This window comes from Staurois parvus, unplaced genomic scaffold (assembly GCF_062004578.1).
Source record: "Staurois parvus isolate SC_StPar_1 unplaced genomic scaffold, SC_StPar_1.0 ptg001396l, whole genome shotgun sequence".
In the NCBI taxonomy this organism is placed as follows: domain Eukaryota; kingdom Metazoa; phylum Chordata; class Amphibia; order Anura; family Ranidae; genus Staurois; species Staurois parvus.
The window spans coordinates 1247498-1266529 of NW_028319192.1; the positions used below are offsets into that span (position 1 = coordinate 1247498).

Sequence of the window (19032 nt, forward strand, 5' to 3'; positions counted from 1 at the left end):
TGGCAGCAGCATTCATGATAGACTGAAGAGGGGATAGCCTGCAATGTGGTCGGCCAATGAGGAGGGAGTTACAATAGTTAAGGCAAGATATAACAAGGGAGTGAATAAGTTGCTTAGTGGTTTCCGAGGTTAAGAACGGGCGTATCTTGGAACTGTTGCGGAGGTGAAGTCTACAAGATTTGGACAGTGGATTTGGGACTGAAAAGACAGATGGGAGTTTAGGATTACACCTAGTACCCTGGCATGAGGGGAGGGACTGATGATTTTGTTATTGATCTTGATGGAGAAGTCGGGGGAGGGGGAACTGGCTGGAGGGAATACTAAGAGCTCAGTTTTAAAAAGATTGAGTTTGAGGAAGTGGAGTGACATCCATGCCGATATGTCGCTTAGTAGGTTAGTAATGCGAGAGAAGACTAAAGGAGTGAGGTGAGGAGGAGACTGAAGGGGTGAGGTGAGCGGTAGAAAGATAGATTTGTGTGTCATTAGCATAGAGGTGGTACGTAAAGCCATGGGAGTTTATCAAGTGACAAAGGGAGGAGGTGTAGATGGAGAAGAGTAGGGGACCAAGGACAGAACCTTGAAGAACCCCTACAGAAAAAGGGAGTGAAGAGGAGGAGGCAGAGTTATAGGTAACGCTGATGGAGCGCTGCGATAGGTAGGAGGAGAACCAGGAGAGAGCAGAGTCTTGGAGGCCAAAAGAGTTGAGTTTTTTGAGGAGGAGGGGATGGTCAACTCTATCAAAAGCTGCAGAGAGGTCAAGTAGTAAGAGTACTGAGTAGTGGCCATTGGTTGGGATGAGTTCGGAGTAGTGGCCATTGGTTGGGATGAGTACTGTGTAGTGGCCATTGGTTGGGATGAGTACGGAGTAGTGGCCATTGGTTGGGATGAGTACGGAGTAGTGGCCATTGGTTGGGATGAATACAGAGCAGTGGCCATTGGTTGGGATGAGTACAGTGTAGTGGCCATTGGTTGGGATGAGTACGGAGTAGTGGCCATTGGTTGGGATGAGTACGGAGTAGTGGCCATTGGTTGGGATGAGTACGGAGCAGTGACCATTGGTTGGGATGAGTACGAATCAGTGGCCATTGTTTGGGATGAGTACGGAGCAGTGGCCATTGTTTGGGATGAGTACGGAGCAGTGGCCATTGTTTGGGATGAGTACGGAGCAGTGGCCATTGGTTGGGATGAGTACGGAGCAGTGACCATTGGTTGGGATGAGTACGGAGTAGTGGCCATTGGTTGGGATGAGTACGGAGTAGTGGCCATTGGTTGGGATGAGTACGGAGTAGTGGCCATTGGTTTTAGCAGTTAGTAGATCATTAGTAAGTTTTAGTAGGGCAGTTTCAGTGGAGTGGAGTGAGCGAAAGCCAGACTGTAAAGGGGCAAGAAGGTTGTTGTCGGTGAGGTGGGAGCTCAGGCGATTGTAGACTAAGAGTTGTAATAGGTTAGAGGTAAATGGCAGCAGGGAGATGGGTGTTAAGTTGTTCAGGTTGGTGGGGTCCAGGGAGGGCTTGTTAAGTATGGGAGTGATGTGTGCATGCTTTAGAGAGGAGTGGAAGGCACCAGTAGAGAGGGAGAGATTGAAGATGTGAGTGAGGGAGGATAGGATGGAAGAAGAGGATGACCGTAGTAGTTGTGAGGGGGCAGGATCCAGGGGGCAGGTAGTGAGATGGGCTTCTGAGGAAACCTTAGTGACCTCTTTGGTAGTAGGAAGGTCAAAAGAGGAAAGTGTTGAGGGAGGTTTAGTATAAGGTATGCTAAGTGGGATGGATGTCTGTGCAGTGGAGATGTCCCTACGAATTGCATCAATCTTGTTTTTAAAATGATTTGCAATCTCGTGAGCAGTGAGTGAGGTACTGGGTGGGGGTGGAGAAAGTTGAGAGTTAGAAGTAGAGAAGAGACGACGAGGACTGGATGACAAGGTATTGATGAGAATGACAAAGTAGGCTTGTCTGGCCGCATGGAGGGAGGAATTGTATGTGAAGAAAGCAGATTTATATCGGGTGAATGCTTGGTGAGATTTGGTTTTACGCCACATTCGCTCCAGCACACGACTATGTCTATAAGATCTCTGGTGTTGTCAGTCTGCCAAGGTTGTAATGGGCGGGGCCTGATGCTTCATGTTAGAGGAGCAAGTGAGTCTAATGCGGATGAAAGTGAACTGTTGTAGACAGCAGTGGCCAGGTCAGGGCAGGACAGGGGAGAGATTCTGTCATAGAGTTGGTCAGTTGCAGAGTGGAAAGGAGAAGGGTTCAAGTTGTGAAGGTTTCTGCAGGTGATTGCTGATTGGAGGGATAAGTGTTTGAAGATGAGGAGACTGTGAAGGTGATGAGATTGTGATCAGAGAGAGGAAAGGGGGCGATTGTGAGGTTGTAGGATATCCTCTCATGGGTGACAACCTTTCAGGCAGGTCTGTGTCTGTGACACCAGCTAGAAAGAAGTCTCTGTTCAGTGAGTGGAGGGATAACACTGCTGGGGGTGCTCACAACTGTCAGTTGTCATTCATATGGGGGGTTGGACCTTATAGAGAACCTGTTGCTGTAACTGCTGTAGAAGCGTTAGCTGAAGTTGGGCTTTACTTGTTGTGTGTCTTACTTATAATCTATCTAAGACTTCCCTGTACAGGGTGACAACGCTGCTGTGTAATGTTCCTGCAGAATGATCAGGGTTGTCACCCTGTTACAGAAGGTGGGAAAATAACAGATCTACAGACAGGACCAACAGCTGATACAACTATGTTGCAGAGGGAACTCTGGGAATGCTAATGACAGATTGCATTACACATTCAGTTAGCAGACTTCCTGCTGTTGGTCTGATGTTTGAATTGTGTTCTGATATTTACTGTCCTGCTGTAAAAGGTGTAAATGATCGCCCGCATGTTTCCTGTAGTAGCAGGGACTACAAACTCATATCAGGAATAGTAGGATGGCTACCTACCCATGGGGGGGTCACCTTTTGGATTTGGGGAAAACATTTCACATGGTTTCTTTCCATTAATGACACCGACAAGGGGAGTCTCACTTCACTAACAATAGGAGAGCCATTCACAGGCCAGTAACATTTCATGGTGTCTCAATGTATTGCAGAATGTTTAATCCCCATTGGTCCAATGGATTCCTAGTCCTTATAGATGCATTGCTTCTTGTGTGGAAGGAGCACCCTAAAATGCCTTCCCTTCAATTCCACCCATAGCTGTACTTTAGGTGATGTTGCCCCTCCCCCATATCTGTAAGGGAAAGCCTTAATTTCTCCCAATACTCCCCTGGCCTTCCAGTGAGAGGAAACATTTTCTCTGGAGTGGAGATGTTTTATGCAGTGAGCCCTTCATAGACGGGATGGGGAATCTAAGTAATCTAAGATAAGTAAGATGAACCGGTGTACTGGAGTCATGGATCAGATAACCAATGACACCATTGATGGTATAGCAGAGCTGACACCAGAAGTGGCTCCATCACCTAAGGTGGTGTCACAGAACTGCATGGTGGCTGACTATCTCTCAGAAGATCAAGGCGGAGTCTAAAAACTGGTGTCAGAGAGTGTTGTACATTTATATTAGATCATGAGGATCTCAGAAGGAGATATCTACACAAGGTAAAGGAGTTCCAACAGTCACCTGGGTGGGGGGAAGTGGGATCCATTTTCTTGGATGGGTTTAGTTGGAACTTGGTTGAGTAAAATGGCGGCTTTGCTTCTTAGGCCATTAGTTCCTACTATAGATTTGATGATAATTTTATACATTGTTGCTGTTGTGTGTTTTGCTGAGTTGATTTTGCTTTTTTATGCACATGATTACATTCACATTTTAGAACAGAAGATTACTTGAAACCCACAAACGTTTTGTTTTCTGAAGCAGAGACCCTGGAGAATATAATGGTGGTGGTTCCCATTTTCTATGTCACAGGATATTAGCACAGCTATTTGTCAAATGCATATTTTCTGTAAAAAAATCCCACTAAAGATAATTTTAATACACAAAAAACACAATATATGACCCAATTTGTTTGGTGAAATGTAAAATATTGAGTTGGCATCAAGTATATAGATACCAAACATGCCAAAATTGTGCGTATGTGTGAAATGGTGACAAACTTCAGTACCAGATATTGTCCATAGGTGACGCTTTAAAAGCCTTTACAGTCATCAGTTTATATAGTGAACCATGAATGATGGCCCTAGAGTTATTCCTCTCTCTCTGGTGTGTGCAGAGATATGTACAATGTGTAGTGTGATTGATGTTTTCCTACATAACCGCACCCAACCCTTGCAATTGCTCATGTATACGGGAACTGGGGGCTTTAAAATGTGTTTTGTGTGTTTTTTCATTTACAGTGTGTTACTTTACACTTTTCTTTCTCTGAACTTTATTATTGCCATATAGGGGGTTAATAGCCTCGCATGTGATAACATATTGCTGGTCACAGATCCTCTTTAAAGAAACACAAGAGGTCTATCTAACCCCTAATGTCACCTCTGGTCCCCAAAAAAGATAGTCAAGCACAGATCATGTTTGATCAGCTCCTTGAAGACACGAATGTACATCTGCCAAATCTGTATCTGAGTAGACCATAGAAGCAGCATTAGAAAGAAATGTGAGCATGGCTTCAGTCAGGCGATGGTCCTGGTGGTCATGGTCTTGTTCTCCTTCAGGTCCTCTCACCTTGTAGATGGTGACATGGACTTGTGTGGGAATGAGCAGGAGGGGCTCGGGGTTCTCTTGTACCCAATCAGCTTTTTATGGATAAAAGATGAAAGTGTCTTCTGGGAAGTTACAGGGATTTGGATGTTTAGAGGGTTACATAAGTGGGTGGGGCTGGTATTAATGAGGGGCGTGTCATATGTTAATCAGTTTCTTAGCATAGATGATATAAATAGATCCTTGAAATGTAAACAATCTATCTCTTTTCTTCTGTTGTTAAAGTGTCACATATATATGATGAATAAAGTTGGATGATATTTTCACCGCACAATACTGTGGTCTGGGTTCTTCTACAACACATCCCCCCAAAAATGTCCTCTTCCAGTTCTAGGAGTCTGGTGGAATGGGACACAAGCTGATGGTATCTCTTAGGCCCCTTGTACATGGGGGGTCCGGCCCCTGTGGGTGCAATGCTGGCCTTATAATACACCTGGTAGGCAAAGCATCCAGCTCCGCTGCCTGTAGCCTGTCAAAGTATCAGGGAACGAGAAGATCACCACGACGCATAAATCTGCACATGCATAGGATTCCAACAAGACATAGAGGCAGGCGGGCACTAGGACCCAGGTGCGCCCGTCACCAATGACAGTGCTGGCAGGCACTAGGACCCAGGCACACCTGTCAGTACCGGGCAGGCTATTTAAACCAGCTCTTGCGATGCTCACATTGCCGGTCTTATTCCTGTGTTCCTGTTCCTAGTACCTGAGATTGCCTTTGTTGCCGAACCTGCCTGACCCGGATTATCGTGACTCTCTCCTGCCCTGATCCCTGGCTTGTCTGACCATTCTTCTGCTTTCTCCTGTTTACCTGACCTCCTGTTGCTGAACCTGGCTTGTGACCCGTTTATCCTTTTGCATGCTGATCTGTACCGTCTGCCTCTGCTGTTACCGACCTGGCCTGTCTGACTACGTTACACACTACCTCTTCACATCTGGCTCTCACTTATTACCTATCACTGGCAAATCCACCTCTACCACAGCTGGTTGAACTCGGGGGTCGCGACCTGGGCTCAGGCTGCTTCAAGTCCATCCCCACCATCAGGGGCTCTGGTGAAACAGCAGACTGAGGCTTAGATTCCACGCCCTGAGGGATTCCAGCCTGTGGGTCGCTAGAGGCTACTGCCAGTCGGTCCTTAACAGAACCATACGGCCATGACTGAGCCGAGAAGAGGTCCCTCACCCTGGGATGAGATATGCCAACACGTGGCGGCACTCACCCAAGCTGTCAAAACACTCCAAGAAAGCTACACCCACCTGGAGGGATGTATTCAGACCCTAACCATGCCAGCAACCACACCATCAGCTCCAGTTGATCCTACTCTGGCCAGGGGCCGCGCAGAACCTTCCGCTGGAGCAGTGTTCGCCATGCCTCCGCCAGAACCTCGAGTACCAACACCCGAGCGGTTCAGTGGGGATTGAGGGAAGTTCAGAGCCTTCCAGAATTCCTGTCTGCTGTACTTTGACCTACAGCCACTGACTTTTTCGTCAGAATCTGTAAAGGTGGGATTCATTATATCCTTACTCCAGGGGGAACCCCAAGGCTGGGCCCACCGCCTGCTGGAGAGTCGCCATTCACATCTGGACTCAGTTTCCTAATTTTTCAGAGCAATGGCAGAATTATACGATGACCTGCAACAAGCTGCTTCAGCCGGAGCAGTGCTACATACCTTGCAGCAGGGTCGCCGGGCAGCAGAGGACTATGCCTCAGAATTTAGGCGCTGGAGTGGGGACACCCAGTGGAATGACGCAGCTTTGCATTACCAATTCCGCCTAGGCCTATCTGAACCTCTAAAAAACGAGCTAGCCAGAGTAGGGGTACCTGACTCCTTGGAAGGATTGATAACTCTGGCAATTCAGATTGACCGCGTTCTTCAGGAACGGAGGTCTGAAAGATCCAGTCCAGGGTTAAAACCCACATGGATGCTACCACGGGTTCTGACTAGAGATGAGCGAATCGAACCAGGCGAACCGGAATTCGATACGAATTTCAGGAAAAATTCGATTCGCGGCGAATCCGAATATTTGCCTACTTCGGGTGCGCGAATCGAATTTTTCCCGATCAGCCGGCAAAAGTGTCCTTGCAGAGAGCTCCGCTATTTCTGACATTTCTCTGACAGTTCCTTCACATGTACAGCGGTTGAAACATTGTATCTATTAGTTTCCATTTAGGATACAGATGTTTCAACCGCTGTACATGTGAAGAAGCTGTGAGAGAACTGTCAGAAATAGAGGAACTCTGCACATACACTTTTTGCCGGCTTGGAATTATTCTTATTTTCATCCTACTTCTTCTTCTTCTTCTTCTTCATCCTCATCCTCATCCTCTTCTTCTTCTTATGAGGATGAAGAAGAAGAAGAAGTAGGATGAAAATAAGAATAATTCCAAGCCGGCAAAAAGTGTATCTGCAGAGCTCCTCTAAGTGTATCTGCAGAATGTCATTTATGGAAAAAAATAGATACAATGTTTCAACCGCTGTATGGAGTGAATGTCCCAGAACTGTCAGAAATAGCCTATTGCGGAGCTCTGCAGATACACTTAGAGGAGCTCTGCACATACACTTTTTGCCGGCTTGGAATTATTCTTATTTTCATCCTACTTCTTCTTCTTCTTCATCCTCATCCTCAGAAGAAGAAGAGGATGAGGATGAAGAAGAAGTAGGATGAAAATAAGAATAATTCCAAGCCGGCAAAAAGTGTATGTGCAGAGCTACTCTAAGTGTATCTGCAGAGCTCCGCAATAGGCTATTTCTGACAGTTCTGGGACACTCACTCCATACAGCAGTTGAAACCGCTGTATGGAGTGAATGTCACAGAACTGTCAGAAATAGACAGAAACTGTCACAGAACTGTCCTTCTTCTCATCCTTCTCCTTCTTCTCATCCTTCTCCTTCTTCTCATCCTTCTCCTTCTTCTCATCCTTCTCCTTCTTCTCATCCTTCTTCTCATCCTTCTCCTTCTTCTCATCCTTCTTCTCATCCTTCTCCTTCTTCTCATCCTTCTCCTTCTTCTCATCCTTCTCCTTCTTCTCATCCTTCTCCTTCTTCTCATCCTTCTCCTTCTTCTCATCCTTCTCCTTCTTCTCATCCTTCTCCTTCTTCTCATCCTTCTCCTTCTTCTCATCCTTCTTCTCATCCTTCTCCTTCTTCTCATCCTTCTCCTTCTTCTCATCCTTCTCCTTCTTCTCATCCTTCTCCTTCTTCTTCTCATCCTTCTCCTTCTTCTTCTCATCCTTCTTCTTCTCATCCTTCTCCTTCTTCTTCTCATCCTTCTCCTTCTTCTTCTCATCCTTCTCCTTCTTCTTCTCATCCTTCTTCTCATCCTTCTCCTTCTTCTTCTCATCCTTCTCCTTCTTCTCATCCTTCTCCTTCTTCTCATCCTTCTCCTTCTTCTCATCCTTCTCCTTCTTCTCATCCTTCTCCTTCTTCTCATCCTTCTCCTTCTTCTCATCCTTCTCCTTCTTCTCATCCTTCTCCTTCTTCTCATCCTTCTCCTTCTTCTCATCCTTCTCCTTCTTCTCATCCTTCTCCTTTTCATCCTTCTCCTTCTCATCCTTCTCCTTCTTCTCATCCTTCTCCTTCTCATCCTTCTCCTTCTCATCCTTCTCCTTCTTCTCATCCTTCTCCTTCTCATCCTTCTTCTCATCCTTCTCCTTCTTCTCATCCTTCTCCTTCTCCAAGGGCATTTAAATTAAAGGTACAGTGTTCTGCACTAATTTAAAGGCTCTCTGAAGCCTAGAAACCCTTTTTATAAGTTAACTTCGTAGCGAATTAATTCACATCGAATCAAATTTCTTCCTGAAATTCGCCGAATCAGCCGAATTGAATTTTTGAAAAATTCGCTCATCTCTAGTTCTGACTATTCCGAACTCCCCTACCAGTACTCGGAATCCGGAACCAGCAGAGGGAGCCGAACCAATGCAACTTGGGTTGATGCGGCCTTCCCTAACGTCTGAAGAGCGCCAGAGATGCCGGGTAAACAACCTTTGCCTATACTGTGGAGCAGCAGGCCATGTGGTACGTTCCTGCCCGGAGAAGTTAAGTAAGTGCTCTTCTCCTACTTTTTCTATGACTCGTGCTTGTGTAGATAAACCCTCTCTCTTAGCCATACCAATCTCATTTCAACTCCCCGGAAGAACCATACAGGTGACGGCCATTATTGACTCAGGGGCCTGTAGTTGTTTTGTTGACCTCAATTTTGCAGCGCAACAGCAGATTCCCTTACTGACCAAGGAGCATGGCCTGAACATCCTCTTGGCTGATGGGACTCAAGTTAAGTCTGGGTTGGTAGATCGGGAGACCTCTCCTATATGCAAGAAGTCCTCCGCTTGGACACCATTGCGTCCTCACTATTCCCAGTTATTTTGGGGCTGCCTTGGCTACGTGCACATGACCCCCAAATTAACTGGAGAACTGGGTCAATTCAGTTTCAATTCTTGGCAGACAGATCTCAATGCCACATGACCCCTGTGGGGGCAGGACAGGAAGAAGAGGAGGAGGTAGAGGAGGACATTGGTGCTCAGGAATTATTGAGTGAAATGGGTGGTTTTTCCACTCAGCGGACAGGAGTGGAGGAGCAGGAGCATCTGGTAGAGGAGGAGGAGGAGACAGAGGACCCAGACGAACCATGGCAGTATGCTGTGGAGATGGAGGCAGGGAGTCCCTCGCATTCCTTGGCACAAATGGCCCATAGCATGCTCGGTTGCTTGCGTAGCGACAGCCGAATAATAACCATCAGACAGAGGGATGACTTTTGGCTGTCCACCTTGTTGGACCCTCGTACCGTTCAAAAATGGTGGCCTTTTTCACACCTGCTGAGAGGGAGGCCAAAATAAAGTACTATAAAAACCACCTATGTAGTCAGTTGGTCTCTGCCTTTCTGCGCCAACGTCCATCCTCAGACACTCTGCCATGGGCCCCTGTACCGCCTCCTCATGCTGCTGCCAGGCCCGTAATCTGCCATGGGCCCCCGTACCGACTCCTCATGCTGTTGCCAGGCCCGTAATCTGTCATGGGCCCCTGTACCGCCTCCTCATGCTGCTGCCAGGTCCAGAGTGTGTCATGGGTCCCTGTACGGCCTCCCATTGCTGCTGTCTCCATCGCCACACTCTGCCATGTGCCACTTTCAGGTCTCCTCACACTGCTGGTGGGTTCCATTTTGTCATAGGGTGCTGTATGGCCTCCCATTGCTGCTGCCTCCACCGCCACACTGTGGCTCCACACTCTGGTTTTGGCCCCGTGACTGCCCAAATGAGTGAAGTGTGCGGTGATTCTAAGATTGACGGCACTCATCTGCATGTCATACTGACTGACAGTATTATTTTCTCTTCCCCGGCAGACTCCAAGGGCATTTAAATTAAAGGTACAGTGTTCTGCACTAATATTAAGGCTCTCTGAAGCCTAGAAACACCCTTTTTATAAGTTAAATTCGCAGCGAATATATTCGGATCGAAGCAAATTTTTTTGGCGAATTCGGCGAATCAGCCGAACCAAATTTTTGAATAATTCGCTCATCTCTAGTGGTAGTGCCAACAAACTTGTTACCTGTGCCAAAGCTGATGTTAAAGCACACCTGAGGGCTGCTTCGCTGTCCTGTTACTCATAATGGAGTAATGAGTGCCCTACAGGAGCTAGAGCTAATATTGGTGCTAAAACTGATGTTACCTGCTAAAAATGTGTCATTAAGTTCTACCGACAAATGTCTACGTGGGGGCTGACCAGGGGTCCCTTGCTTTTTCATGCCGACGCAGATGTCATATAGGGCATGAACAGCGGCCATTACGGACATGTGATGACTGGGTGGGGGCTTAGAGCATACCCAACAGTTGGTTTTGTTGGCGGTTCTGGCTAACGCAGATGCATTTTAAATAAAAGGTTGGGGTATCTGCCGTCTTTTCCTCCGTTCACACACATGTAAGACATACAAACAAAAAGAAAAAGGAAAATGACACCCCTCATTCTCTGGTGTAGCTGAAAAGCTTCTTGCAGTGGCTTGCGTGCACCCAGTTGTCTCGTCCCTCGAGCTTGAGTGAGGTAGGTGTCGTCAGCTGGACTTGGTATGGTCCGGTGAACCGTGGCTCGAGTCCGGTTCTTTGATGTTTCTTTAGGACGACCCAATCACCTGGCTCAATAGAAAGAACACCTGTTATTGCATTTGGATCGGGGAGCGATTCGCAAACCCGATGGTGTATCTTCTGCAGCTCCCGTTGCAGAGATTGCATGTAACCTGTTAGTTGTGAATGCAAAGACGACAACTGTTGAGGAAAGTACAACCCTGTTTTTGGGAGGTCCCCCAAACAACACCTCGTAGGGTGACAGCCCATGTGGTTGCCGAGGGGCATTCCGGATGGAATAGAGGGCAATGGGGGACACTCAGGCCAAGGTTTTTGGATATCGGCCATGATGTTGGAGATCCTGTTTTTAAGGATTCCGTTAAAATGTTCAACCTTACCGCTACTCTCGGGGTGATATGGGGTGTGTCGCCGCTGACTCCAGTTCCACCAAAGAAATGCAGTCGTGTCCTTTGGAAGAGAGGTTAGTAGTGGACAAAGAAGACATGTTAGCAGAAGAGGTGTTAGTATTGTTAGTCGTGTTGCAAAATTCAGCACTGTCATTGCTGTCCTCCCCCCCCTTCTCATCTTCCGACACAGGAAGAAGAGAAGCTGGGTTAAGAATAGTGCATCGTTTGATAGTGAGGTTAGTAGGGGTTAGGAGGGTTTTCCCCTGAGAGGGGTACCTTGCCTTGGATGTCCTATTTTCGCAAGACCGTTCTTGCTGCACTGGTGTCGGTGAGGCAAGGGAGGGGATATTTTAATTCCTCTAGAAAAAGATGGATCTGGGCCGACACCGATTTGTCAACTTCCTATGAGGATTCATAGGAGTTACTTACCATGGTGGTCACTGGGGCGGAGGACTCATCAGGAATGAACGGCCACCGACCTTTAGGTAATTGGGGACAGCTCCTCCTCATGTGCCCCGTTTGGTGGCATTGGAAGCACCTGGGTGGGGGCCTATCCTTCCTGTGACCCAGATCCCTTGGTTTTTCGTGTGGGGTCTGGGACATAAGAACTTTGGCCTTGTCTTGTTTTCTTCTATCCATTTCCCTCTCTATTGCTGCAAGAGTGGAGAGGATAGCAGGGATAGACATCTCATTATATTCGGGTCGGGCCAGAACCAGCCTTTCCCGAATTTTAGTATCGATGCCTTCCAAAAATTTGGCCCGCAACAGAATGTGCGTCGCGGTCACCTTTACCCCTTCAGTTGGAGCATCAGGTCCAACTTCCAGATCCGAATCCAGTGCCGTCTGCTTGAGACGGCGCCAGAAGCAGGTGCTTTCCTCATTAGGACCCTGGGTGAGCTTCATCATGTCCGTAGTAGAGGTAGCACCATACATTTCTGGAAGCTTTGCCTTTAGCTGTGTACAGAACTCTTTGCCCCCTGAAGTCATCTCCTCATGCGTGGTTATAGAGCACCCTGCAATCACTGCACTGGCCACTTCCATGCCCACCTTCGCCCGCAGGATCTGCGTACAATCTGACCCGCTCATACCATAGCTGAACTGGTTTTGTCCAAACATTCGAGCAAATCCTCTCGGATTGACTCGATAGTCCGGGAGCTCAGCCAGAATAGTGCGGATCTCTGCCGGGTTGAAGGGGACATGCCAAACTACCCGTTCCCCTAAAGTCCGTTCCCCCTGTGCATTGGGAGGACCTTCAAATTGCTGCACCCTGACTGGATAGGCCTCGGTCCGGGAAGAGTGCAAGGGTTGGCCCAGCTTCATCGGTGGGCTTAGATTAACCACCTCGCTTACTGCACCTTCAGGTTTGAGGTCCCTCAGATCAGGGTATAGCTGGGGGGCAGGGGTCTGATCAGTGGCTCGTAGTGCTTTGATGCAATCCGCCCTGTTTCTTAACCGGGTGTCTATTCCCCTTGATTCACAGATAGTCTGCAAATCAGTTGTTGAGAAGGCTTCATAGTTGGAAACAGAAGGAGCTGGGGTGAAGCAGGGAGGAGGGAGAGGTAGAGGTAGAGGCTGAGGCATAGATACAGAAGACACGGAAGGTACATCAAGAGTGACGTCACTAACAGAAGAGACAGGTGCAGTTATACTTATCTCAGCCACTGTTGGTTGTTCGGGAACCCCAGCAGACCCTGATCCTGCCTGCCTTAGTAGAGTCAGCCCTGAAAGAGCTTCCTCCACCTCTGACACCGGATCTTCCTGTTTTATTCCCTCTGGAGGCCAGGTATACATCACCTGGTTCTTCCGGACAGACACCAGTTTATGTATGCCCTGCTTCCCTAATTGGATTGACCTGTGAAGCCATAGCTGTGCGATCTCTAGTTCTGACGCCTGCATCCGTGGTTCAAATTCAGAGATGAATTTTTCCCACCTCCATGCGTCAAATGTACCTTCCCGGGGAATTTCCCATCTGGTACCCTTCGACCATTTATTCCACCTTTTGAGGGGTTCTGTAGACTTCCCCCCCAAACTCACCTTCATCAGTTGTGCAGTTGTCCTTACCCTGAAGAGGGTTGGTTCCCCCTCTCTCTTCATGGACTGACTACTGCCCATCGTGACTAGTCACTGGTATATATCCCGCGTCCGGGTACCTGTTTACCCCCTGGAGCACTCGGTGGGATCCTACCGAGAGGCCTGATTCCACCACTTTCCCAGCACAGCGTAATTTATGTGATACTTATCGATCACCCGAAGCGCATCAAGTGGCGGTCAGACTGAGAGCACACCTCCCACTCCCACAGCGCAATTTGTGTGATCCTGACCACCCGAAGTGTTTGTGGTAACCAGGCTAAGCGTTATACTTCCCTGGACAGCCCACTCGCACAGCGCAATTTATGTGATCCTGACCACCCGAAGTGTTTGTGGTAACCAGGCTAAGCGTTACACTTCCCTGGACCGCCCACTCCCACAGCGTAATTTATGTGGTTCTCATCACCCACTGTGTTTGGCAGGCCACACCGCACAATGATAAAAGTGGCTTTTCTCTCCCTGCACACAGTAGCTAACACAAGTCAAAACAAAAAGAGGGGTTCTTGGATGTTACTTAGGGGTCACTGGTTGGCCAGAAACCTGCTAACTGACCTTTAGGAAATTTGTGTAAAGAAAAAAACTTTCCTAATACACACAGAAAACCCCCTTTTCAACCTGAAAAACCGTTAAAAAGGACAAAGTGGATCCTTATGAAAAACACGGGACGTTTCACAGTAAAACAATTACACAGAGGTGAACCGAAAAACTGCTCCAAAAGTAACCTTGTTGCTGACGCAAAAATCACTCATACCAGCACCGCTAAACGATCTGCGTTACACACGCAATCTTCACTGTAACTACCTAAAACCGTTTACGCAAAAAGTCTGCTGGACGTGAAACACGTGACGCAGCAGCTTAAAACAAACCCGCTTTACAATAAGGAACTACTTTTAACAAGAAAAACACAAGAAAAACATAATCACTATACAAGAAATCTATGTGCAAAAACCCCGACTTCACCGCGCTCACTAAATGTGGAACACGTGAAGGGAAAACTCGCTTAACACACTTTAAATTGGCTGGCAATACGCAAATTTAAAGCTAAAAGCAAACAACTTAAACTGTAAAAAATTTGGATTAAAAACACAAAATGGGTCAAATGCATATAGAAAGCTGCATACACATTGCATAGAGATTACTGCACATGTGGTAGTCAACAAAATGGCCACCAACAGGGAAAGCACATGGCAGTCAACAAAATGGCCACCAACAGGGAAAGCACATGTGGTAGTCAACAAAATGGCCACCGACAGGGAAAGCACATGTGGTAGTCAACAAAATGGCCACCAACAGGGAAAGCACACGGCAGACACTAGCCTCAAAATTGCCTCTAACCTCTTACATAAAACAGACTTTTGGACAGAACATACACTGGACAATTACACAACAATATACAGCACACATACAACACAATTTGGCACGATCACAGAACAGACATAAAACACCAACATATCACACTAACATGCACATGTAACAGAGTACTGACAAAACACGGCACAGACTACATACACACAGAGATCTTACAACAGTTAACAATTAACCTAAACCTTTCAGCACTGTAATAATTACCTCACGTGGAGGGGGGTAGAGCAATTACCACAGTACCTACAACCCACAAATACTTACCTAACACTATGCAACAACTTTTACCCGCTAAAACATATACCCGTTTAATTTTTGGTTGGAAGATTTTTAAACTTGACCAAATCCAGCCAACCAAACCCACCCCTCTGCTGCTCTCAGCAGAGAAAACCCTCGTCTTTCACCCACAAATCAAGATTTTAGGACAAAACTAGGTCCTTGTTAAGCGGAATTCACGTTAGCTAACAGAGAGCGAAATCAGCCACACGAACGCGCAAAAAGCGATCCTCTTAATGGCAGAGAGACCTGAAATATGCCGGCATACTTTTTGCTAGTTCATGATGGCTCATTCCCCCTTCGAACTTGGTTAGCTAGCGCAAAATTCGCGTTACTATCCACTGACTCGCCAAACTGTCTTGGAAATTCGCTTTTAACAAATTTCTCCTTACCGTGAGTACTCGTAGTTGGATGCGCAGAAATCCCCCATAAAGCTGTGTGAATCTCGCTTACCGCAACTGCAGCTAAACTACACGATTCCTGCCCATCCAACTGGGTTAGCTTCTGTTGAAATGTGGGGAATTGGAGCTCCGTTACCCTAGAATGATCAGGCGACACTCTCAGGATGATGTTTGAATTCACATAAGGGCCGGCTTCAGACTCAGCCCCCGGTTTTATTACAAGCAGACACACGCCCCCCACATGAATAAAGTCAATCCCCTCCCACCGAACAATGCAATGGGGAGTGCCTATACACAGGATATACATTCCGATTGGAGCATAGCCTTTCCTATTATCTATCACTGGTCCTCCCCTATGAGCCCTCTGAGGTCAGCAGACTTCCTCCCCTTCCCCCATGAGCCCTCTATGGAGGGCATACTTCCTGTCCTACTAGCACCTATTGGTATGCAAATTCCTTGTACAAGCATCCCCTAGAAACACCAGTCTGTACCTGGATGGGCCCGATACGATCTTTATTAAAACACATCCATCCGGATACAGTTCAGGTCGGTAATGGGTTGTAAGATATGCATGAGCCTACACGCGGAGTTCGTACCGCTTGGTGCCTAGCGTTATGAAGTCCATGTGGTACTATGCTGCTGATATGTGGATACAGGCCCGCGGCCTGCCGCCGGCGGCATTCGCATCGAATGCCGTGGTGGCATACACGCCAGTCTATAAGCGCAGATCTGCTATCTCATCCATTACTGAGCTGAGTACTGTAATACATACATTGTACATGCGCATGGCCCAATTGCAGCCTTCAGAGCTTTAATTAAGCCACACGAGAGACATATGAATAACACTCATATATGACACATTTAAAGTTCAACCAACAATACAAAATTTCCATGACACTATGACATTACGATTTCCGGAGAAACATTCCCGTTCTAAGATATGGCATTTGGATGCCTCTCTTCTTTCTGACTTGGCCAATGAAGCAGAGGTTCGCTCCCAATTAATGGACTACTTTTCGAACAATCAAACTCCAGATACCTCTTCGTTAACTCAAGGGGAGGCACATAAATGCGTCATTCGAGGAGTCCTAATAGCTATGGCCACAAAACGTAAAAAAGAGAGACAGACTCGCTTACAACAACTCTTAGATTGCATTAAATTCCTGGAAAAGGCACACAAACATAATCAGGCCGCCTCGACTTTATCTGATCTTACGAACACCCGCACACAGCTCTTAAACGAACTAGGCAAGGCAGCTAAGCGCAGATTCATTTTGTCGCAAAATCTTTTTTATGAGTTTGCTAACAAAAGTGGGAGATTCTTAACCAGATCCCTCCAGACAAAAAAGTCAAGTTTAACGGTTCACAAGATTAGGGGCTCGGATGGCTCTTTGGCCACCTCAAATGCGGATATAGCATCTCACTTTGAGCAATACTACAAAACATTATACGATCTCCCTCCAGAACGTCGCCCTTCTGAGGCCAATAAGCTTAGAGACACCCTAATCTCTGACTTTCTTCGCCTCTATAGTCCCTCCACTGTACCTGATGATACTATTCAGGATTTGAAACATCATATCACGGCGGAGGAACTCTCCTGAGCCGTCCAGCAAATGAAACCTGGTAAAAGCCCGGGCCCTGATGGTCTTTCTGTGGCATATTACAAGGAGTTTCTAGATATTTTGAGTGGACCCTTCCTCTCTGCCTTCAACACTTTCTCTTCACCCTCCACGCAACATCATCGCCACCTGGAAGCTCATATCACTGTCATCCCCAAAGAAGGTAAAGATGTCACTTTGGTTACCAATTAGAGGCCCATCTCTCTTTTGAACATAGACATCAAAATCTACGCAAAGATCCTAGCCAACCATCTCCTTCCCTTGTTACCCTCCCTGATTGACCTTGACCAAGTGGGCTTCATCCCGGGAAGGGAAGCAAGGGATAACACCATCAAGGTTCTTAACCTTCTCCACCGACTTCACGATTCTCGCAGTCCAGGATTTATTCTTTCCCTAGATGCCGAGAGGGCTTTTGATAGGGTGTCCTGGGATTACTTAAAGGCATCCCTACAGGCGATTGGTTTAGGGGACACCATGCTCAATTTCATTATGGCACTGTATTCTGGTCCAACGCCTCAGTTCCATGTGAATTGGCATCTATCTCATCCGTTCCCTCTTGGGAATGGTACGCGCCAAGGTTGCCCCCTATCCCCGCTTCTTTTTGTGATATCACTAGAACCATTGTTATGCAAACTCCGCTTAAGCCCAGATATCAGGGGTATTTCCGTGGCGAACAAGGAATACAAACTTGCTGCCTACGCAGACGACATTCTTTTGTTTCTGACGGAGCCCCGGATTCCCTTGCCCAACCTACTTAAGGATTTTTCCTTCTTTCAATATATCTCGAACCTCAAAATTAATCATTCCAAATCCTATGACTTAAACATTACTCTTCCTCCAGACCTGGTTTCCTTTTGTCAGTCACAGTTCCCGTTTCAATGGGAAAGGGACTCCCTTACCTATCTGGGAATACAGCTTACGAGTAACCTCTCTGATCTTGATGTCAAAAACTTTCTTCCAACCCTTGGTGCCATCCGAGCAGACCTAACTAGGTGGCATCGCCCATGCTTCTCCTGGTTTGGTAGGGCTGCTATACTAAAAATGAATATCCTCCTGCACCTCCTCTATCTATTTCAAACCTTACCTATCCATTTACCACCCGCCTTTTTCGTTTCATGCAGAAGAATGTGCTCTCTTTTTCTCTGGAATCATAAACGGCCACGTATTTCTTTCTCCCAACTTGTGCTCCCCAAATCCAAAGGGGGATTGGACTACCTGACCTGCAACTTTACCATCGGGCCTGCCATCTTACTAGGATAATTGATTGAAATATTCACTTTACCACCAAAGCGTGGGTCCAGCTGGAACACTCTTGTTCCACTTCCCCCTTGGCATCGATCCCGTGGCTTCTGACCAAACACATTCCTCAAGACCTCCTCCTACATACAATAATCGGTCCTTCCCTTAAAACCTTTCGCTTAGCCTGTAAATCGGCCTCCATTTCCGATGCCCCCAACCCACTAACTTCTCTTCGCCTCAATCCGGATTTCCCTCCCGGTATGCATAAGTCCTTTCATTCAGCACATTGGCCACACAGTCAAGTATTGGCGCACCACTTTTTCCACAAAGGTCAGCTGAAGTCTTGTTCTTCCCTGGCAAGTACTATGGGTGATCTCACCTTTCCCTTTTGGGCCTATCTTCAAATCAGACATTTTCTTCTGTCTCCTGCATATCGCCATAAATGGGTCCGCCCTCTCACCTCCTTTGAGTCACTCTGTTCAAAGGCTGAACCACGGAGGCATTTAGTATCATTTACCTATCTGCTTCTTCTTGGTGACAGAACCTCTGACTCACTTCCCACCTGCAAAGCTTGGAAAAGAGACTTAAACATTGACTTTTCTTCCTCTGATTTGGACCAAATCTTTACCTTTTCTCATAAGTGCTCCTTGAATGTTTCGGCACAAGAAAACGGATACAAGTTGGCGACACGTTGGTACAATACACCTTCTAGAATCCATCATTTTGATCCATCCAGACCTAGTAATTGTTGGAGATGTGGGGCTCCTGTTGGATCTCTTCTTCATATCTGGTGGGACTGCCCTATGGTTCAGCCCTTTTGGCAGGAGGTACATCGGATTACTTCTTCGGTGTCTACTCTTGATATTGAGTTCTCTCCAGCCCAACTCCTCCTCCAC

The 19032-nt window shown here is 47.0% G+C and overlaps 1 protein-coding gene across 1 annotated transcript in view; it reads right to left on the reverse strand.

Moving 5' to 3' along the window:
• Nucleotides 1-19032, reverse strand: part of LOC149436240 (uncharacterized) — a 117728-nt gene that overhangs the window by 64912 nt on the left and 33784 nt on the right. The gene's annotated exons all lie outside the window — the stretch shown is intronic.